The sequence below is a fragment of the Colletes latitarsis genome, chromosome 3 (assembly GCF_051014445.1).
Source record: "Colletes latitarsis isolate SP2378_abdomen chromosome 3, iyColLati1, whole genome shotgun sequence".
In the NCBI taxonomy this organism is placed as follows: domain Eukaryota; kingdom Metazoa; phylum Arthropoda; class Insecta; order Hymenoptera; family Colletidae; genus Colletes; species Colletes latitarsis.
Genome location: NC_135136.1, coordinates 34,637,864 through 34,657,389, shown reverse-complemented (window position 1 = coordinate 34,657,389; position 19,526 = coordinate 34,637,864). Strand labels below are relative to the sequence as shown.

Below are 19,526 nucleotides of genomic sequence, written 5' to 3'. Positions count from 1 at the left end.
TAGCAGCATGGCTATTCTCGCATATTATTCGATTTCCAACCCTTTTGCAGAACAACCCCGTGTTGCGGAATAATCCCCCATTGTGCGTCCGCGCGATAATAGGAAGATGAAGGACGGTCATCGCGATCGCGTGGATTCATCATCGGCGTGTCCACCGGTTACAGGAGAAAGGGAGATAGCATACAGGTCCTGGAACACGAAAACCAGTCTACACGCGTTGCGACGCGCGAGAGGTTCGACAGCTCTTGACCCCTCTGGGAGGCAGGGTGCTGGAATTTATCGTTCCAAGGACTTACCTCGATGCACGCTCGATCCGCCGCCGTGGGGATCCGATCCAGCCGTTGGTGATCCAAGAGAGAAGAATTCCTGGTGTAGTCCGAAATATCCAGTAAAAGGGCGCGGGAACGGGCCCCGGATTCTCCCGAGTAGGAGGAGCTCCCGAACCACGTCACCGGAGGAACGAGTTTTCACTTTTATACGGAGTCCCGCACGCGTCTCCTCTTTCTTCACCGCGTATCACAGTTTCTTCGAGACGAACCTCCTCGCGACGGCCGGCAAGAAGAAGAAGAGAAGAGAAGAGAAGAAGAAGAAGCAGAAGAATAAGAAGAGGAGTAGGAGGAAGACAACTACGGGCGACGACGAAGAAGAAGCGGCGGCAGCAACCTTACCCGGCGTGGGTAAGGAAATAAGAAACACTGGAGGAACACAAGCCGATCACCGATCACGTCCAGGAAGAACCGGCCGAAAGAAAGACGAGGAAGACCGGGGAGAGAGAGAGACAGAACGGGTTTCACGAGATCGACGATCCTCTCCGGGCTGTGGCGCTCTCGTCTGCAGGATCTCTTCGCGATGGAATCGCTCCTCGTGCCGATCCTTCTGTATTCCACCGGACCGATGATCCAGGATGATCCTTCTTTATCCAGAAGCTGCGTAGGACGCGACGCGCGGCGTGTCTCTGGCCCGCTCGGATGTTTCTCGACGACGGGAAATCGGAGCTGAGAATACGGGTATCCGTTATGGGGTATCGTCGTATCGATGGCAGGATCCACGATCAGGAGCGTACGACCGGGTCGAGCGTGGCTGTCGCGATAGACGGGACGACAGGTGCAGCGGCTGCGGCTGGCACGGTCGTCGGCTTCATACTGAAGGGGCGCCTCGACGCCGGGCGATGCTACGCGAGAAACTGGCTCTGTCACTGGCGACGGCACCGAAAACTCCAAACCGCCGCAACCTCTGCGCTCGCTCTACGCTTGCTCTCCGCCGCTGTCGTCGCGTCAGCCCCCTCCAGTGCTACACTGGCCCGTTGGTGGGGGAAGACGCCCGTGCAACGCAGCCCGCGGACCTGCTGCCCCTCGACTCCTCGCCCTTTCCCCTCCCACCCCTTCAATCCTCCTCCTCACCCACCCCTCCCCCCCATACCGCCTAGGGATAACCGCCCTGTCCTGTCCTATCCGCGCGCCGACTTCCCTTTCCCCTGATTCATTCCGCTCGTTGCGAGTCCTCGTGAGTCGTGAGGTTCCCCGCTCACGGACACACGGGGATCGCTGATATTCCAGCACTCCGTAGCCGGTCCCCGATGGACGCTGGGCGAGTTCCACGCGTTCCGGTAGGTCGGTGCCGCCCGGAGAACCGGACCGGCTGCAAAAACGATTGCGTTTCGAGACGAGGGAGAGAACGCTTCGGGCCTTCTGCCAGCCTGGAAAAATGCCTCGCGCCGCGTCTCCGTGCACGAGCCCCGGTTCCCTACAGGATTCACGATATTTAGGAGCTCCGGCGGGGTCATCGGTCACTTTCGGACCTCGCTTCGGAGTACGCGAAATTTCTGCAACGCCATCGCTCGTCAGATATTTATTTCGATTACTAGAGATTCCTTGCAGGGTAAACTTGGGTGAAATGTAAAACTTTGTTTCATTTTCTACTAATTATTGCATAAATACTTTTGTCAAGAAAGCAAATACGAGTAGAATGTTAGACATTCTATAGACACCCTTGACAACACCCCTTTCGACAGGACTTTTGCGATATTGCATAGCTTACATACAATATTACAATTTTATGTCCATGTTTTGTCAAAATCCTTCACAGCTCAGAAAAAATAAATATTCAAATTGAGATACAATAGTTTATAATATAATGTTACGATACTATAAATAATTTCACCTCAGCCAGAATTCCACGGAGAGAAGTTTTATATACAGAAGAAAAAATAAAAATTGGAGCATACCATAATGTAGGTTTCTTTATTCGAGAGATAGTAGAAACTATTATACTTTCAAATCCTGTTAGATGTGGAATTAAAGACGTCGGAAATTATATACTTTATTTTTTATGAGAAGTTTTTTATAGTAATTATAAAAAGATCATAATGGTTAAACAAAATATACACATACATATTCGGCCACGATAGTGTATTGAAATACAATTCGACATCTCGGAAAGAATTCTTGAAAATCTTTGAGACGTCTCTATCGACGTGTCGACACCATACAGAGAAAAGGTATTCGAAAATTTCAATTTATATTTGGAGAAGAAATCGCTTCCAGTTTGATTCAACAACGAATTACGCCACACCATATTTACAGACATTGGATTGCTTAATTAACATCGGCTGGCACCTACCCTAAAAACGTGTAAACACTGGAATCTCGAGATGGTTTCGAGTCTTGTTCTTTTTTAAGTAAAATGAAAAATTGAAGAGTACCCATAAAGATCGAGAAATTAAATATAGAAATCGTTACGCATTCTAGTTCAAACGTCGGATAACATTCTTGCAGAAATTTTGTTGCTTTTAATAGTAATAGTCTGCATTTTCACAAATCCCAACCAAAACTAAACTTATCGGCAATAATCGCTTTTAATTTAAATAATCATACAAAATCAATGAGTTATAGGTCGAGCTTGATTAATATCTGACAGTCGCGAAGCGGTTGGCAACGTTAGCGTGAAATAATTTTCTATTTTGACGTTGTTCTGGAACGAGGATGTTGGATATTAATGGATTGAGCAAATCGACCCAAATGTAACACAAATCTGCACTGAACTTATTTCAAACCTTCGGAATATTTACAAAAAATAATTACTAACAATTATTCTTCGAATTTTCGAGTGGTTTATACAGAAATCGGTGCTGTAATCCCATTCAAATTTTGGAAACAGAAAGAAAAATTAAGTTTAACTTTTTTGGATATTTTGGTTATAACGACGAGGTGTTTAATACCAGGAAAGTTCTGTAACAGCTTTGTCAACTTTGTTGCCTCAAGGTCTCGTCGATAAAGAATATCACTCCAGATGGAAGGAAGAACCGGGTCGACTCTTACATCTAGAAAGGCTGCCGTCAATGTCGAACGTTTTATACGAGCGATCGGGGACCGATGGTACCATTTTCAACGACTGCGAGCGCAAATAATATATCAAACGGAGCGGATTTATCGTGTCGCGCGCGCGATGGTCCCGATATACCGCGCGGCGCGTGGAAAGCCGGCCACACCATTCGTCTCGTTCCCGTTCCGAAGGTCCTGACGATGGAACGTGGAAGCGTTCCTTCGTAGCTCCTCTAAAACCGACCGACGAGACGGAAAGTGGTATATAAAAAGAACGCCGGTGTCGACAGCTGTTTCCATCGGCGCGAACCGAGAGCACACCGTTAGACCCGCTAAGCCGACTGTCCCCGTATATGTGCGCCTCGAGCGTGTGGGTGGGATTTCCATCGAGATCGAGGGGAACGATCGCGACGAAGGGCGAAAGACCCTTCCAACCGGGAGATGATCGCGTCGTTGAATCAAAGTTGTCCCCGAAACTACGGCATCCAGCGCCCCAAAAATCCTCCTGACAAAAGTATTAAATCGCGCCGCTTGAAACGTCACATTTCTCATTGTCGCGAAACTATTACTCGTTGAATAATTATGCCAGCTGCTACTACTCGTTACACGGGGAAAAGACATCGAAAATATAGAACTTGTTCGTACAGTTCTGGCACAAAATAATAACAATTTATTTGTCTTGGTTCGGAAGCTGATTGTTAAGTTTCTCCATTTTTTAAATATTTGAGCAGTAGTAGTCGTATTCATCATAAAATATAGGCACAGCCCTGATGTTCACATTTTGTAATTATGATTCGAACACTTGTGTCGACGGAGCTGGTAAAAAATTCTTCCACTAAAAATCGTTGTTTGTGGCACCTATGACGCGCGTTGGTCGAATACCTCGAAGTCTCACCCGTCGCGAAAATATGCCGATTGCGAAACGCGCTCGAGGCACTCCTGGCCGGCCTATAAATTCGTAATGGTGCCGGCGACGCAGGAATAATAATGTCACTGATAAAATACCAAAGACCAAAGCCTGGAGTAACCGTACTTCATTCAAGGCGTTAGCGTCTGGGCAAAGGTATTCGCCGGTGAGAAACAGAGAGGGGGAACAGAATGCGCGAGAAAGGAAGAAGAAGGGGCAAACAGACAGATAGAAGAGGTAGAATAACAGAGGGAAAGAGACGAGATGTTCGTTTATTACATGCTCTGAAACGTAATTCCCTGGGTGCATTTAGCCAAAAATGCTACGTGTGCTCAGCATGCAAACGAACAAAAAAAGAAATATACGATCAAAATTCAAGAAATAATATACAATATTCAAGGTTTATAACGCGTGACATCTACTATAGTGATTGATCGGGGAACATGAAAAGAAAGAGCCCTGTTTCACCCTCTTCCTGAACCAGTACTCAATTTAGTAAGTGTTCTGAGTATTCATCATAGACTTATAAACGTTTGTTTTATGTTTTTTCATTATGAATGGTCGTTGATACTTTTAGACACGACATCGTGGAAAGTACATCTCGCCCCAATTTCTAGAATCACCCTGTACACGTGAGTCGGGAAAAAAATGATCGGAGAGGTGGACGCGAGTTGAACTATAAAAACGAAGACAAATTGCGATAGAAAAGGAGGCAGAAGAGAAACTATGCAAAGAGACGGAGAGAGCGAAGGTGGAAAAAAGAGGGAGCAAAATGATCCCTTGCACGGTCGGAGGAATTTATAACTTTCGCACTCGACGATACAGGCAGCGTTGCTTATCGGCCAGTTGCACTTGTTTTGCGTAGCTATCGGCATAAAGATCGAAAACGTCCCGGCGTCGCTTGCAATTTCACGAGTCGTCGGCCATTCGCGTGCTATGCGCGAGGCAAAAGCGCGAACCGCGAGAAACACGAGAGGCACCGACCGTTCTCCTGGCCGAACGACTTTCCTTCAAATCGCTGGGACGTTTTACGCGACGACGCCTGACATTTACAGTGAAATCCCGGGCCCGAAGCTGGTTACCATTTTGCCCGAATGACATCGCCGGGGATCTACGGTGCCGCGGCGAGAGAAACCTGTTTTCCACGCTCTCCGCTGTTCCTGCTTTGGCTGGTCCGCCACGAATCCACGATCGCGAGCAACATCGTCATCGTGTCCGACTGCACCAACGTCCTTCGACTTCAGAGAAATTTTGAGACAAAGTTATCCCTAGATCCTAGATCCGATCGAACCTAAGGAGCCTCTGCGTATCTTGCACGTACGATCGACTGCGTCACAGGCTATTAAGGGGTTAATCATTACGAGAGGTTCAAAGTTCTCTTTTTTCTTGTAAAGTAAAAGTTCTTGAGAATATTTTGCACGTGATTCCATGCAGAAGCTCAGAAAAATAAAGGAGACACGATATATTATTTTTAGAAATACTGGAACTCGAAACTTTAATCGTGTTTTTCTCTAACACGACTCTAGAACGTTATAGAACCTTCAGACATAGACCGAATAGTAATAAGTAAAAATACATTATCTGTTGCTTTCATTTTTCTAATAAAAATTCAGAGTCGTGCCAAAAATATAAGTAGGAAATATTTTCGAAATATTGCATTCAGACAAGACAATTCAGGTGCAATAGAGGCCAGTACATCATAAGAGGATCCCTACTGCAGCTCAGGAATCTACTGAAGACAGACTATATTCACTTACTGCGAACCAAACACTACAAACTTATAAATTACAATATTATGGACAATGGGAGAGATAATCCTATAAATGTATACCTCGTCAAAGAGGTTGACACATTCTTCGAATATTGTTCGCCAATTCAGGGGTTACGAGGTTAGAATGGATCTTCCTGGACAGGTCGAAAACCCCAATTTAGTCGATGTTCTCCAACAGCTGAGCGACTACTTCGGTAGCGATCGCGGTGCGGTGAACTTCGACGAAGTTGGCGAGCTCATTCTGACCAAGACCATTCACCTTACCTCCACGTTGGGGCCTCTGGAGACTCTGCACGGTGCAGAGTGCGAAAGAGTGAATGGCACGTTGGGTGAAGAGAGTTGGAAGGGTTGTTGAGAATCAAGCTCGACCGAAATCATTAATATTTGAGAGTCAAAATCCTTAAAGGCAGTTAATTTGAGACTTTTGAGAGGATAATTCCGAGTTACGACCCCTAGCAATTTGATAGTCAAAGGGTAGATATACTGCTCACGAGATCGTAGGATGAGTGAAAGCTCGCTAGAGGCGAGCTAGAAGCGTAATGTCGCAGCTAGAAACCTGTCGGCGATTCATTGGCTGCGTGACTCGATGCGTCGCGGTGCGTCGCTAAAAAAAGAAGCCGCCTGCACGCGCGTACTGCATTTTAATTCGTCGAGATTAGTATGTGAACTGCTCGACTTCCTGCCTATAGATGGATCACGATGCGCTGTAAACCGGAAACGATGCTCGCTATAATTACGCCGACGAAACGACGAGGATACAGTTTCGCGCTATTAGTTCACAAAAACACGTTGCAATACATTAAGTCGTAACGTATGAAGTGTAGGCTTTTTCGCTCGAGATAAGAACACTTTCTTTATCTCGCGAAACAAGTTTATTAACCAAACAGGTTTAATCTGATTCCGTGTATCTGACATAAGAGGTAACAATATGTCGTGTTAGTCGTGTTCGTTGGGTTAGTCTTTTCGTAGAGACCATCGTAGTCGATATCCGTTTATTTACGTCTTAAAAAGGGTCTCCTAGCGTCTGGGTGGAAGAAATCGATTACTTTCAATTGCTTGATTTATCTTTCTAGTTGAATTGCAGAATTTTGTAAAAGTCAGAATATATGTTTCCCCTTATAAGCTATTAAGCGATATTGAACCTTGACAGATCCAGGACACTCATTAGCGTTGAGTCATTATCACGTGTGTTGTGTAATTTACCTGTCGCTCGTTTCAGTTATTTATGTTACATTTTTATGATACGTATGATCCCGTTAGCGACTACTTATAAAATTATGAGTGCTTCCGACCTATATGTACATACAGAAAAGAAAGAGATAGTCGATTTGTTATACGATTGAAACTTAAAATATCTCACGATGTATTAATTTTATTAACATAGTAAATAACTTTTTGAGATATAACGCGTCCCATTTGCGTGGTGCACCCTGTAGGCTAGCCTAGCCTAAAAGTTATGCCGATCACGCTCTTCTCCGGCACACTGTACACGTTCATATATCTCTTCGCGCGGTCGTTCTCGCGCTCGAACAAGATTGCGAAGAACAACAATCGGCCAGGAATGTATCGCGATTTATAATTTGCCGTGTTTATTCTGAAGATTCTTCGTCGGAGTGGCCGGTCTCAGAATCCGTAAATATCGCGACGGAACGTGAATAAATTTCCGCGTCTCCTCCCGATATCGGCCCACGCGGATCGTTTGTTTGCCGTTGAAAAATTTGGTAGGCAGCTGAACAAACGCTACCGTCCTATTAATCGACGTGGCTCCGGGGCAAGGAAATATGAGCCACCGAACGGCTTTCAAATATTTGACGGATCCGTTGCGACGCTGCTTCTTCGGTAAATAATACATTATCTCGCGGCAATTAGACACCGTTCCAGAAAACGCGTGAGAAACGGGCCGCTGGTGGATCATCTGGCCTCCATATTCGAAAGTATCGCCTCACGAGATGACGTTTATCGTTTCGGATATCTAAATTTCATTAACGCGCCGCGATCTCGCGAACTAGGCGCTCTTCGAACAATCGTAACGAGAGTTCGCCGCCGTTTCGGTGGTCGGCGCCGTACGACTACGACGCGATCGCCAATTAGACGCTAAAGGGGTGAGAACCGAGGGGAAATCGAGGATTTCCCGAGCTGATTCCTATCGATTCGAATCCCAAAGACTGTGTTTCACACAGTTTCCCCAACCTTCTAAGTTGAAACATGAAATTCTACAAATAAATGGTGACAATGAAACTAGTAGGTTGTGTAATAAATAAACTTTTACTGCGTAACTAAACGACTAATAGCGAAAGATGTTTAGAAAAGGAATTGTTTTTCGAGATCAAAATTGCTTCGTTTAATTTTTATTTATTTGGTATATTGAAAAATTGAGGAGATAAGTATACACGAGTATCCAGATTTGATTTGATTCGATATATCCAAAGTCATTAGAAATTGCCAGGAAACAGCGCAGCTGGACTTTTCCCAGCGCGTGTTTCTTAAACAAAATTGTCGTTTGCGTCGTAACGTCGCCTGTTTTAGGCTATCGTAAAAACGCGAGCAACGATTCGTCCGTAGTGCCGTGCAATTTCGCGAAAACGTTTTACGCGTTCCTTTGGCGCGGTTCCACGGAAGTTCCGTGGCGGGACACCCGTAATGCGCCATAAACGCGGAAAATTTAATTCGTTCGGCTGGAAGGAACGACTTTATATGAATACAACGGCCGCGGGACGAGGTTACACGGCCTTATTTACCGGACGGTTCCCCTGAAACGGTGAGACTGCTCTAAAGAATTAGCATAAGCGTTGCGCCGAGCCCGGGAACGCGTTACACTGTTATGGACGTGGCAAAGTGGTGGGAAGCGAGCTGTTTTCGTGTCTACAGCCAGTTCTTTTAGAGATCGTTGTTCTTTAACAATGGAACGTCGTGAATTCGTGAGCTGAATATTTTTGAGAGATATATGGTAATTCTGAGATTTCTATTCAGTGCAATTGCAATCTCTTTCTTTCGGTAGTGCTGTACAGGATGATTCTAATAACTGGGCCAGGCTGCTCTAATAAAAATTGTCGTGAAAGAAATTTTTGTATAATTTAGGAACCTCTATTTGTTATTATTCAGTATTCGTCAAAAAAATTGTGTATATTTTAATTATTCGTACAGGAGGTGCTTGCCATGTTGACAATCGATAGGAGAGAGACAATAGTCGACACAAGTATAATTTAAATAATCTTTGCGCGTATACTCCCTTTAAAACTCTCATACCAACTATGTCCAGCAACTCTGACTACCTCTTGTTACACATAACAAACACGATCATACGTCACTTTGTCACGCAGCCTTGCTATCGTATCACTTCCGTCTATTCAGTAACTATACATCTTAATCATATTAATAACATTTCTTAATAGATTATTATTCTCGTCGAGTAAATTTTTCGTTCATGACTCCTACTCATAAGGTGTTATTAATTAATTCTATAAAATGTTCGAAACCCTCGAAACCACTTGACACTCCAAAATTTCGTGTTCCCGAAACAATGTGATTAAGATTAATTTTTCTATTATATTTTTCTCAAAAACTGAACATCAGGATTTTTATATCGTAGTTTAAATCGAAAGCAATCAGGGTTGGAAGTTATATTTTTCATTTATATGATAACCGTAATGCTGGATACAAGCGACGAACATCTTTTGTTTTAGTCAAAGAGATTCAGACACGCCGACGACGGTCCATTTACCTCGATTTAATTAAGGAAACTTGTAACGTCTCCTTGATGTTTTCATTGTCGCGGAAAACCACTATGCACGTTAACGGAAGGCGTCGACTGTCTCAATAAACTACTTCCTAGATTCCTACTTACAAGGGAACAACATGAAGTGTTACGCACCGATTCCACGGAAACCTTCTACAAAACCTTCTACATAGACGGAAAACGGAAATATTACTCCTGTTCGGTTGTTTGCATAAATATTCGATAGCCTATGAAATCGTATTAATGTACAATTCAAAATTCGTGTAACTGTAATTTCTCTATAACTTCTATCATTTTTATTCGTTCCAGATGAAATTTTGTTCAGTTCCTCTGTATGTTCAGATAAAAAGTATAGACTACCTTAATTTTGTTAAGAAACTTTAGGGTCTTTATTACTCAGGGTAGATTGCAAGGAAGTATTGAAGGTTGCGACAATGCAGGAGCAAAAAAGGCTCATGCCTCTAGGCGCTATGTTATATGGGTGTAGGCAGACACTCTTAATAAAAGTAAAAAGAATTAATTATATGTCTTGTAGTTGATTATTATTTTGCCCTTCGACTGTTTCTGTTGATCATTCCACATAAAAATAAAATGAAATGCTTGATTGATATATTCTCTTCTAATACAAGCATTGTTCAACTTCATACGAGAAATTAAATTAACTTTTGTAATTTACATTGGGACATAGTTTTACAAGTTTGCGAATCCCTGCCATACTCGATGTGAATTTACGCAAAGAACGTTTCTCAATAATTCTTTTCACATATTACACGCGTAACATACGTACTTCAAAACAACGTTTACGTAATTTACTATTAAAATGGCTATTTGAAGTTCCATCACCGACTGCTGTTTTCGTGTATAGGTTAAAGAAACTGAAATGTTTATTCGCTGCTGCCTACTTTAAGTATCTATTTTCCCTAGACGCGTACTCACACGCGTACAATACATTACTGAATATAAATAACAAAGTCTTAATTTGTAGATAAATAAACGTATGTGTTAAAACTGACCTCAAGACTAGGAAAAGTTAAACGAAGATAAAAGATCTAACAACGTGTTTAAACGCGGAACAGACCGGAAGGGAACATAATTTTGGAGGAAGACAATGGGAGCAGTGAAAGGATGCATAGGAAAAGCGGAGCCCGGAATTTAATTAACATTAAATACGACCTTCATTGTTAAATGTCTCGTTAATCGTCGACTGTCTACGCAAACAACCGAACATGGGTTAAATAATTTTTTCAATCGTTTATCTGCGAAGTTTCATCGGAATCGGTGCGTAACGCTACACGATCACGTGATGCCCTTGTTAGTAGATCCCTCAGCGTCGTGGTAAGCAATCGTTCGCGACCTCTCTGCATAAGTCGCTGATAAGTGGTCGGTTGTATCAAGATAGAATGCAACCGGGCTACGGCGTCGCCGTGTTGTCCCACATGAACCGAGCGGGGGGAAAAAAGGTCCTATTAGGAAAGCGCCAGGAGAGGTTGCCGGTCAAATACGCCGCGGTTTGCGCAAGAGACGCGCGGGTTAAGTTAACAGATGCAACGGTATCCCGTTTGACCCCGTAACAACGCCGGCCGTTTTATGTATTCGTGCATTAGGAGCGCGTTTGAAGATTCCATCGATGCCACTGGAACGCAAATACTCAAGGAACGACGTCGTCTGGGTAGGGATGACACCTAGCGATGGGACTGAAACAAGCTCAAGCCGTTTCGAGTCAAGCATCGAAGTCAAGGCGTCTAGCAAGACTGTTGTGATCGAAAAAATAGAAAGTCTCGAACGGTTTAAATGCCTCAAATGACACTTGGAAGTTTCAATCGTGGGAGATATAAGAATGTCTACTCAAAATTTTGTTTCGATATTTTGATTATTAAGATCAGAGCAATGCCTGTTGTTACGTCTTGTATTTAATGAACAATGCAAGGTTACAGTTTTTGCATATGGACTTTTCTTATTTCACAGCGTATATCAACCTGGAATAAAATGGACTCGCTTGAAGAGCATTTATTCGCTCTTTTGCGTGTACTTTTTAAGATTAACGGTATTTAGATCACAAAAAAGGATTGAAACGTAATACTTTTTTGCGTATATACTGTTTTGAATTCTTGCATTTACCCTATTGGCTTACTTTACTAGCTCAAAGCCGGATACAACTGTGAAGTCATTTGTTACTCCATCTGCTGAGAGCATGACGATGCAGTAATAACATATTCCCATAATGCGGAAGTATGCCAAAGGATATAAGAAAATTTACTTTTATAACCATTCTCGATAATTATGCTCCCTAGGAACAGAAAAACTGCGATATTTTCGTCTGGAAGCATATCAATGAAAACAAGCTCGCTTTGTTGGTTTTATTTTATCGAATCTAAAAAGGAAAAACCCTTTCCATGTCTGTGTAAAGTGTAAAGCAATGAAAACGAGAAGTGAAATCAGGCACGAATGTGAAAAGTGCCTTGCTGCTTTGTACAGCATTTGAAAGCCAACTTCTTCTATCCTACAATGATCTGATTTAGCATTAATGCATACTAAAAATACTAATCTACTTTCACTGCACATATTTAAAGTTATTACTTAGTACTACTAATTTTTCCATGCTGTACGTTCTCAAGAAACTATTTATGAGTATTAATATTGACTTGAATCTGTTAAAATAATATATCGAAAATGTTTCGAACCGCGGAGGGTTAAGACAAGTATCCTCTTGCAAGCTAGATGCTCGAAAGTTCAATACTAATGGCACCTATTGTGGAACCGCGGATGTCGAGGAGTGCAGCTGATGCAACCGGAATGCATGCAAATTAAAAGACAAAACTAAATTGAATGTATCGCAGGGGCGTCTAACAACGTGACAGGGAACGGACGTTACCGAAGAAAATAGAGAAGGGAATAATTGATAAATCGGACGATGAAGACGCGATACTGAAGGGTGTTTTATATTCACTTCCTAACAGATACGTACTTGTGACGGAGAAAGAGCGTCTAACAGCTGGTGATTAATGTCATGATCGTCCTAAGGATAAAAAGCAAACGAAAGGATGGGGAACTAGCTTGTCCCGATGATTCAGAAACGAGAAGATAAATTATCATTTTCAGCGTCATGAGCTTCCACGGTACTTTAATTATCAACGAAAGTCTTGAAGGGTATGGCTTCCTTAATCGGCACGTAATACGCACTCTCGCGGCGCCCTACAGCTCTGTCCAAGGCTAACAAGAATATTTACATAATTATTATAATAGTCCGCCGTGCGTTTAAGGAGCGATCTATCGAGGCGACCGGAGGTTAGGAGAATTTCACCCTATCTTGGATAATTAGTAGAAAAACGCTACCAAGAATAAGGATGAAAGCAATTGTCACTTCGGGGATTGATATCCAGGCCCTTGACACGAACACGTTGGCTGTCATGGTGGTTACTGATAATCGGCGCTTAATATTCGAATACATTATTGAAATGATAAACATTTCTAGTTTTTACAACATAAATTTATGGTAACCAACGTGTTAATAATGCTTTACGCGTCCTGCACTGACGTTAATGCATGGGACGAGAATTAGTACAGTTAAAAATTGACTATAATTCTTAACTATTATGGGGGGTCAATCCTATCTAAGGGTTATCCTTCCTCTGCCGCTGACCTCTCGACTCTTCACCCCGAGGTTTCCTCTGCGATCGCTTGGCGTTCGAACCTCTCGTTGTTTGTTTTAACGAGAGAAATTGCAAGCCAACAGCACGCCGTTTTTGTCTACCGAGCGGCCAGCCTCTCAAGAGAACAAAAAAGTATCGACGATTGTGGATGCAGATAGATTCCATTGGCATTGATTGTGGTTCTGCGCCGTGGTGCTTAGAAATTTCCAGGTTTGCGTCTGTACCTTCCTCATCGGATGGTCACGAACCATAAGTTCGCCCTCCCAGAGTACTGCTATCAGAGGATATTGGACTCGGAATAACCAGCCTTTTTATCATTATCCCAATTACAAATGAACGACTCCAGGAAAAAGGTCATCTTTGCTGCTAGAGAATACATCTTCCCTAGATTCAATTGGCATCTAGATGCTTAAGAGTACCTAGACTAGAAGCCTATAACCTACTCTTTGGCACACGAACAGAATTCGAACTCGAAATAACTAACTACCACAGAGGAACTGATCCAGGCAAAGTTTTCTCTTAGACCGCATTTGCTGCCAAATACTAATACAACTTCTGCAGAATTAGGATCCTCGACCCATCATATGCCCATGGCGTAGAATTTCCAATTGATGGCCTTGTCAGGCATGCAATCCTCCAGGCTCAATGTTCCTGTATCCCAATGAATTATCATCTACTTCGTGTGAAAATGTACGAAGGATCTCGAAAACACTTTCGACGTAGTCTAGAATAGTCACGAATTGTTTTCAGGTAGTTTAAAGCAGTCTTAGTTCCTTGTATAAACAATAGTGTTAACTTGGTTCAACGTAGTAAATTATTTTAGATTCATCATGTTAATTTGTTTCTTCAATTTGGTACGTTAGTCCAAATATAATAAATATTTTTGCTGGAGTTTAATACGATTCATTCAGGGATAGGGCCCTTATATTTGATTGGTATTGAGCGTAGTTCTGCGACGCTTGGAATTTTGAGAATACAACCTCCTGTTCCGTAGATCGCGAACATTGTTTCTACCCCCTAGCTGCAACTACCAGGGGTTATTGGTCTCGAAATAACTAGCTTTCTCTTCGTTAGCCGAGTCATAAAAGGAACAGGTATTGAAAAGACTCGCTTAACCGAAGTATAATGTTCGTAAGGATGTTTTCTCTTGGGTCTTTCGTACTGACAGAGACTATTGATCAACTTCTCCAGGGATGAGACCTTTAGAAAATTCATTGGCATTGATCGTTGTTCCTGGACACGTCTCTAATCGCTTAATCCGAAGATCACACATTTTCTACATCCTTGAAACCGCCACGTCTAAAGAGTAAAAATGATTTGAAATTTTTTAATTTTGCTGAAAAATTTCGTCACCTACCCCTTATCGAAATTTCTTAAAAATTCCTTTTTAACTTCTAATTTTTAATAATTTTAAATTTTAAAATATATAAAATTCCTACGCTTTATTCGACAACTGTTTAGTATCACGCGGCTATGACTTTTTTGTTTGTGTGAAATATAATCCGTAACATTTATTCAGAACTCTACTGTGTATAAAGAAAAGATGCTTTTGACGTTTCATTATGGATACTAATTATTTTCGTTAATGCCTCATTGCAACCAATTTATAAATTAAATTTTATCATAGTATCAGGGATTCTGATCCTATTGGGAGCTTGGAACCTATCTAGAGTGCTCTACCGTATGATCTTATTATTGTTAAGCTAAAAGATGGTATTTCAGTTAAAAAAGAGAGTCTCAAATTCGCGACATAGTCTACATTCCAGGACCTTGATTTCCTTTGTGACTGGGCACGTCACTTTCTTTTCCATCGCGGCGCGGTTATTCATCATGCTCAGCTCGCGTTTGTCGAACGTCACGAAGCTTGCCTCGCGTGTTCAAGAAGCAACGAGTAACAAGCAATTATACGAGAGATGTAATCGCGGCAGCGAATAATTAACAATGAAACCGGCGCGGCGAATCGAACGGCGCGAGCGAATGTCTGGCTCGTACGCGAGGCGATTTCACAATAACTTGTCAATGTAAACGAGCGTATTAGACGCAGGGTTTCTGAATCGATCGCGGTGTTCCGTGCATCTTACGCAAGAACGGATTGTTTGATACACACCGTGTACGTAGATCCGGCCTGTGTTGCGTTTATTTGATCGGAGTGCGTTGACTTGGCCCCAGGCTCGTGTATCTCCACGCTTGAGCGAACTTCGCCATTCGTTTGTACTTTTTGGAAGTTCGTTTCTTAACAATTTATAGCTTTCCGGGCCAGACGGTTTTTATTTGGCGCAGCAATAACAAATTGGAGCGACAAATAATTACTCGAACGCAAGTAACAGATTTTGTTGGAGACACAAGCCTATGAAGACAGATTTTTAAATCTTACTAAACTGTTTATCGAGTAATTTATTATTTGAAATAGTAGTCAGACGATTTATTTGCATCTGATGTTGCTAATCTGTAAATCTTAAAAGCTCGAAGTGTATGGACAGTGAATGGAACAGTGTATTTGTAGACAAACATCGTAATCGAGGTCGATATTGTATCGTAATCGTAACAAACTTTATCTATAGATCTTCTTAATTTTAGTTGTTAGCAGTTGCAAATTTCACACGCTCACGACGATAAATCGACCGAGCAGCCAGCTTTTCGGTTTCGCGAACGGTGGTCCACAAATTTTCTGCTTGACAGTCCTCCGATATTATCGAGTTGCAACGTTCGCGAAACGTCGACGGGAAACTCGCGGACTCGACAAATTTTTAGAAATGGAAAATTCGGGGATACGTATCGATCGAACGTCGAAATGATGAATGCTCGTACAATATTACGACGCTTCGAGAATTCATATTAAACATCGAGGCGTATATGAAAAATAAACTGCCCTTTATTAAGCCCTTCGAACTTATAATCAACGTTATTCTTCACATTTCTCACGTAACAGTAATAATATAGAAGTATAGTAAATCATAATCCATAATTAATAAATTGTTGCAGAGAGAATGTACAGGAAATACGTAACATACATATTCAGTCATTTGTCTTTTATGTAAATCGTGCAAAATGTACGCGATATGAAAGCGATGTATTTGCATAAATATACGAAGTTTAATTATAATGTAGACTCACGAAATAACGAACTATAATATGTTATCGAAAGAAATGTGATTTTCTTTGTGCAATCGTGTCTCTGTACCTCGAAACATATTCGCTGTGGACTGAGAGCAGGAGCAACGAAACAGTTGTGTGTTTTGCAATCTCGTAACTCGTTTCGTCCTGGAAACGAAATAGACTCGTATGCAAATCTTGCACGGTAGGATGCATCCAGTGTGCAAAAAAGGATCTAAGTGTCGAGGCCGCGACGAACCCGTAGCACTAAATGGATAATTAATTGTAAATATTATAATGTGACCAGTCGCGCTGTAAGTGGGGACCGTTAGACACGATAAAGGGTATAAATCAAAAGCTGCATTCCATCGTTGCGATTTCTCGTCAATTTTTCAGGCTTAGCCGTGAACCTGGTGCTACGGGTTCGGTTGAAATACACGGACACTTACGTAATATATGACTCAAGGTGGAATAACAGTTCTTCACCTGAATAATTGAGTAACAGTGCCGGCGTCACGCGTCCCACACTCTGTTGAGTCTCCGCAAGCATATCTGCTTCTCTGAGCAAATTCAACAACGCGTAATAATAATATCGTTTAACCTAGATAACGCTAAACTTATTTTTCTTATTTTTTTTTATTAAATATTATTTTTCTGAAAAAGAAAGTTTCGATCGTAAAAGATTCCTAAAATGTGTATTTAATAAATAAGTATTTCTTCCACGATGTTCAAAACAATAACATGTGTGTTATATTTTTGACTATCTCGTATAACATGAACCTCGACACAGATGACCCTGGACTCTTGGGAACTGATATAAACCGTGTCAATTGCGTCGAATTTGTTATCACGGAATCGTAGAACGGATCGTTCAGCCACGATAACGATGATCTCGGTCCCATAGAGACGATTTCGAGCCACTTGGACGACGAAAAACATTACACTAGACCCTCAAGGCACGATAAAGTAAACTTTGAATGTCGTGGACCTCGATAAAGATGGCTCCAGACACGATAGAACACTGTATAAATAACTCTGAACTATGTAAATATTAATAGACGTTATTCTAGTCTCCAAACCCCAAATATCAAATCCCTGAACTTTGCGTCAAAAATCTTAGATCGTCCGGAAAGTTCACGCCATTTTGAGCATAATGTGTTTACGAATATTTTATTCGAGTGATAATAACAATATGGAACCATTTTTAACCATTTATTAATCGCGTATGGGTTTTTGACAGTTCTCTCCTTATAATTTTGGTTGACGGTTCTGTACGTTTGGTACAACTTCAACCATTCTCTCTTTTGTGTTATTCCAAATTACTAGCAAGCTCTATCTAATGAAAACTGCGTACGTGAAAATTTGGTAGATTGTGTTTCTCATTTGGGATTGTTAGACCCGACGCGACAAGGTAAATATGACATCGCGATGCAAAATATTTTCTGCAAATATATCTTCGAGCATGGAGATACAAGGTGTTCGGCCACCCCTGGGAAAAATTTTAATAGAGGATTCTAGAGGCCAAAATAAGACGAAAATCAAGAATACCAATTTGTTGATGGAGGCTCCGTTAAAAAGTTATTAACAATTAAATTAAAAAATTTCAAATCGTTTTGGAAAAATTATTTTCGGTTAGGGGGGTCAATTAGAATCATTTTTGGTGAATACACATACTTACAAAATCCTACCCACTTTCGAGAAAAAAATTGGAGTAGGTGCTGAAAGTTTTGGGTGAAAAAAAAAGACTTTCGAATCGTTTTGGAAAAATTATTTCTAGTTGTGGGGGTCAATTACAATCACTTTTGGTCATTACACATACCCTCAAAATCCTAACCATTTTCGAGAAAAAAATTCCTCACCGAAAATATAATTTCTGGCCAGAAATGTCAGCCCAAAATTTCATACGAATCTTTAAAACGTCATAACTCCTGAACGGATTGGACGATTTTAATGTTTAAAAAAGCAAACTACGCGTATTTTGATGGAGAATATGTACAAATCGCAAAAATATTCGAAAAGTTGGTCCTTGACCCCGCAAAATAAGAAAAACCCCATAAAAATGGTCCAATTTTCAAACAGCCATAACTCCTACAATTGTGAATATATTTCAATGAAACTTTTTTCTGAAGTAGAGCTCATGGGTACCTACAAAAAAGTATTAGACAACTTTTCTGTAGAGTGTCAAACAAAATTACTAAAAATGAAAAACGAATTTTTAAGAAAAATCGACAGGGGGTAGGTGCCTAAATTTTTCGACGAAAAAAAAAATTTTCGAATTGTTCTAAAAAAATTATTTTTGGTTCCGGGGATCAATTACAATCATTTTTGGTGAATAGACATACCCCCAAAATCCTATGCAGTTTCGAGAAAAAAATTCGAGTAGGTGGACAAATTTTTCGTCGAAAAAAAATGTTTTCAAATCGTCCTGAAAAAATTATTTTCGGTTGCGGGGGTCAATTACAATCATTTTTGGTGAATAGACCTACCCCCGAAATCCTGCGCATTTTCGAGAAAAAAATTCAATACCGACGGAACTTTTAGCGTTAATAACTTTTTAACGAAGCCTCCATCAACAAATTGATATTCTTGATTTTCGTCTTATTTTGGCCTCTAGAATCCCCCATTAAAGTTTTTCCCAGGGGTGGCCGAACACCCTGTATATTGTGGTTGGGATATATGCATTACTGATTCACTAAAAAAAAAGGAAATATTTTATGTACAATGCGATTAGACAGTAAGAGATATTAATTTTGAAATAATAATCGACTTGGTATTTTGGAAAAGAAATTATTCTCGAAACTTTATTGTCACAGCTCGTACTAATCGATTGATAAAGATAGATAATGATAAGGCAAGGGCCTAATTTTTGAGTACATCAACGTGAATCTAGAAAAAAATTAACAAAATCGCTCGCCGAGAAAGTCCAACAGCCGAGGAGAAGTTTCAACGGGAAGACGTGCAGTTCAAGTTCTGCTCGAAACCAGACCGGCTGAATCACGACGATCCATTTATGGGCGAGGCGCGGATTGGCGTTTAAAATTAATAGCGA

General features: G+C 41.4%; 1 protein-coding gene across 3 annotated transcripts in view; it reads right to left on the bottom strand.

Moving 5' to 3' along the window:
• Positions 1–19,526, bottom strand: part of Knockout (Stork-head domain-containing protein knockout) — a 235,492-nt gene that overhangs the window by 154,119 nt on the left and 61,847 nt on the right. For 2 of the 3 annotated variants that reach the window (XM_076762165.1, XM_076762168.1), the window contains exon 1: positions 297–1,218. The exons of the other annotated variant lie outside the window; for it this stretch is intronic. The gene's annotated coding sequence lies outside the window, so the exon portion shown is untranslated. Of the gene's footprint in view, positions 1–296; positions 1,219–19,526 lie in introns of those variants that run through there. 3 annotated transcript variants of the gene reach the window in all.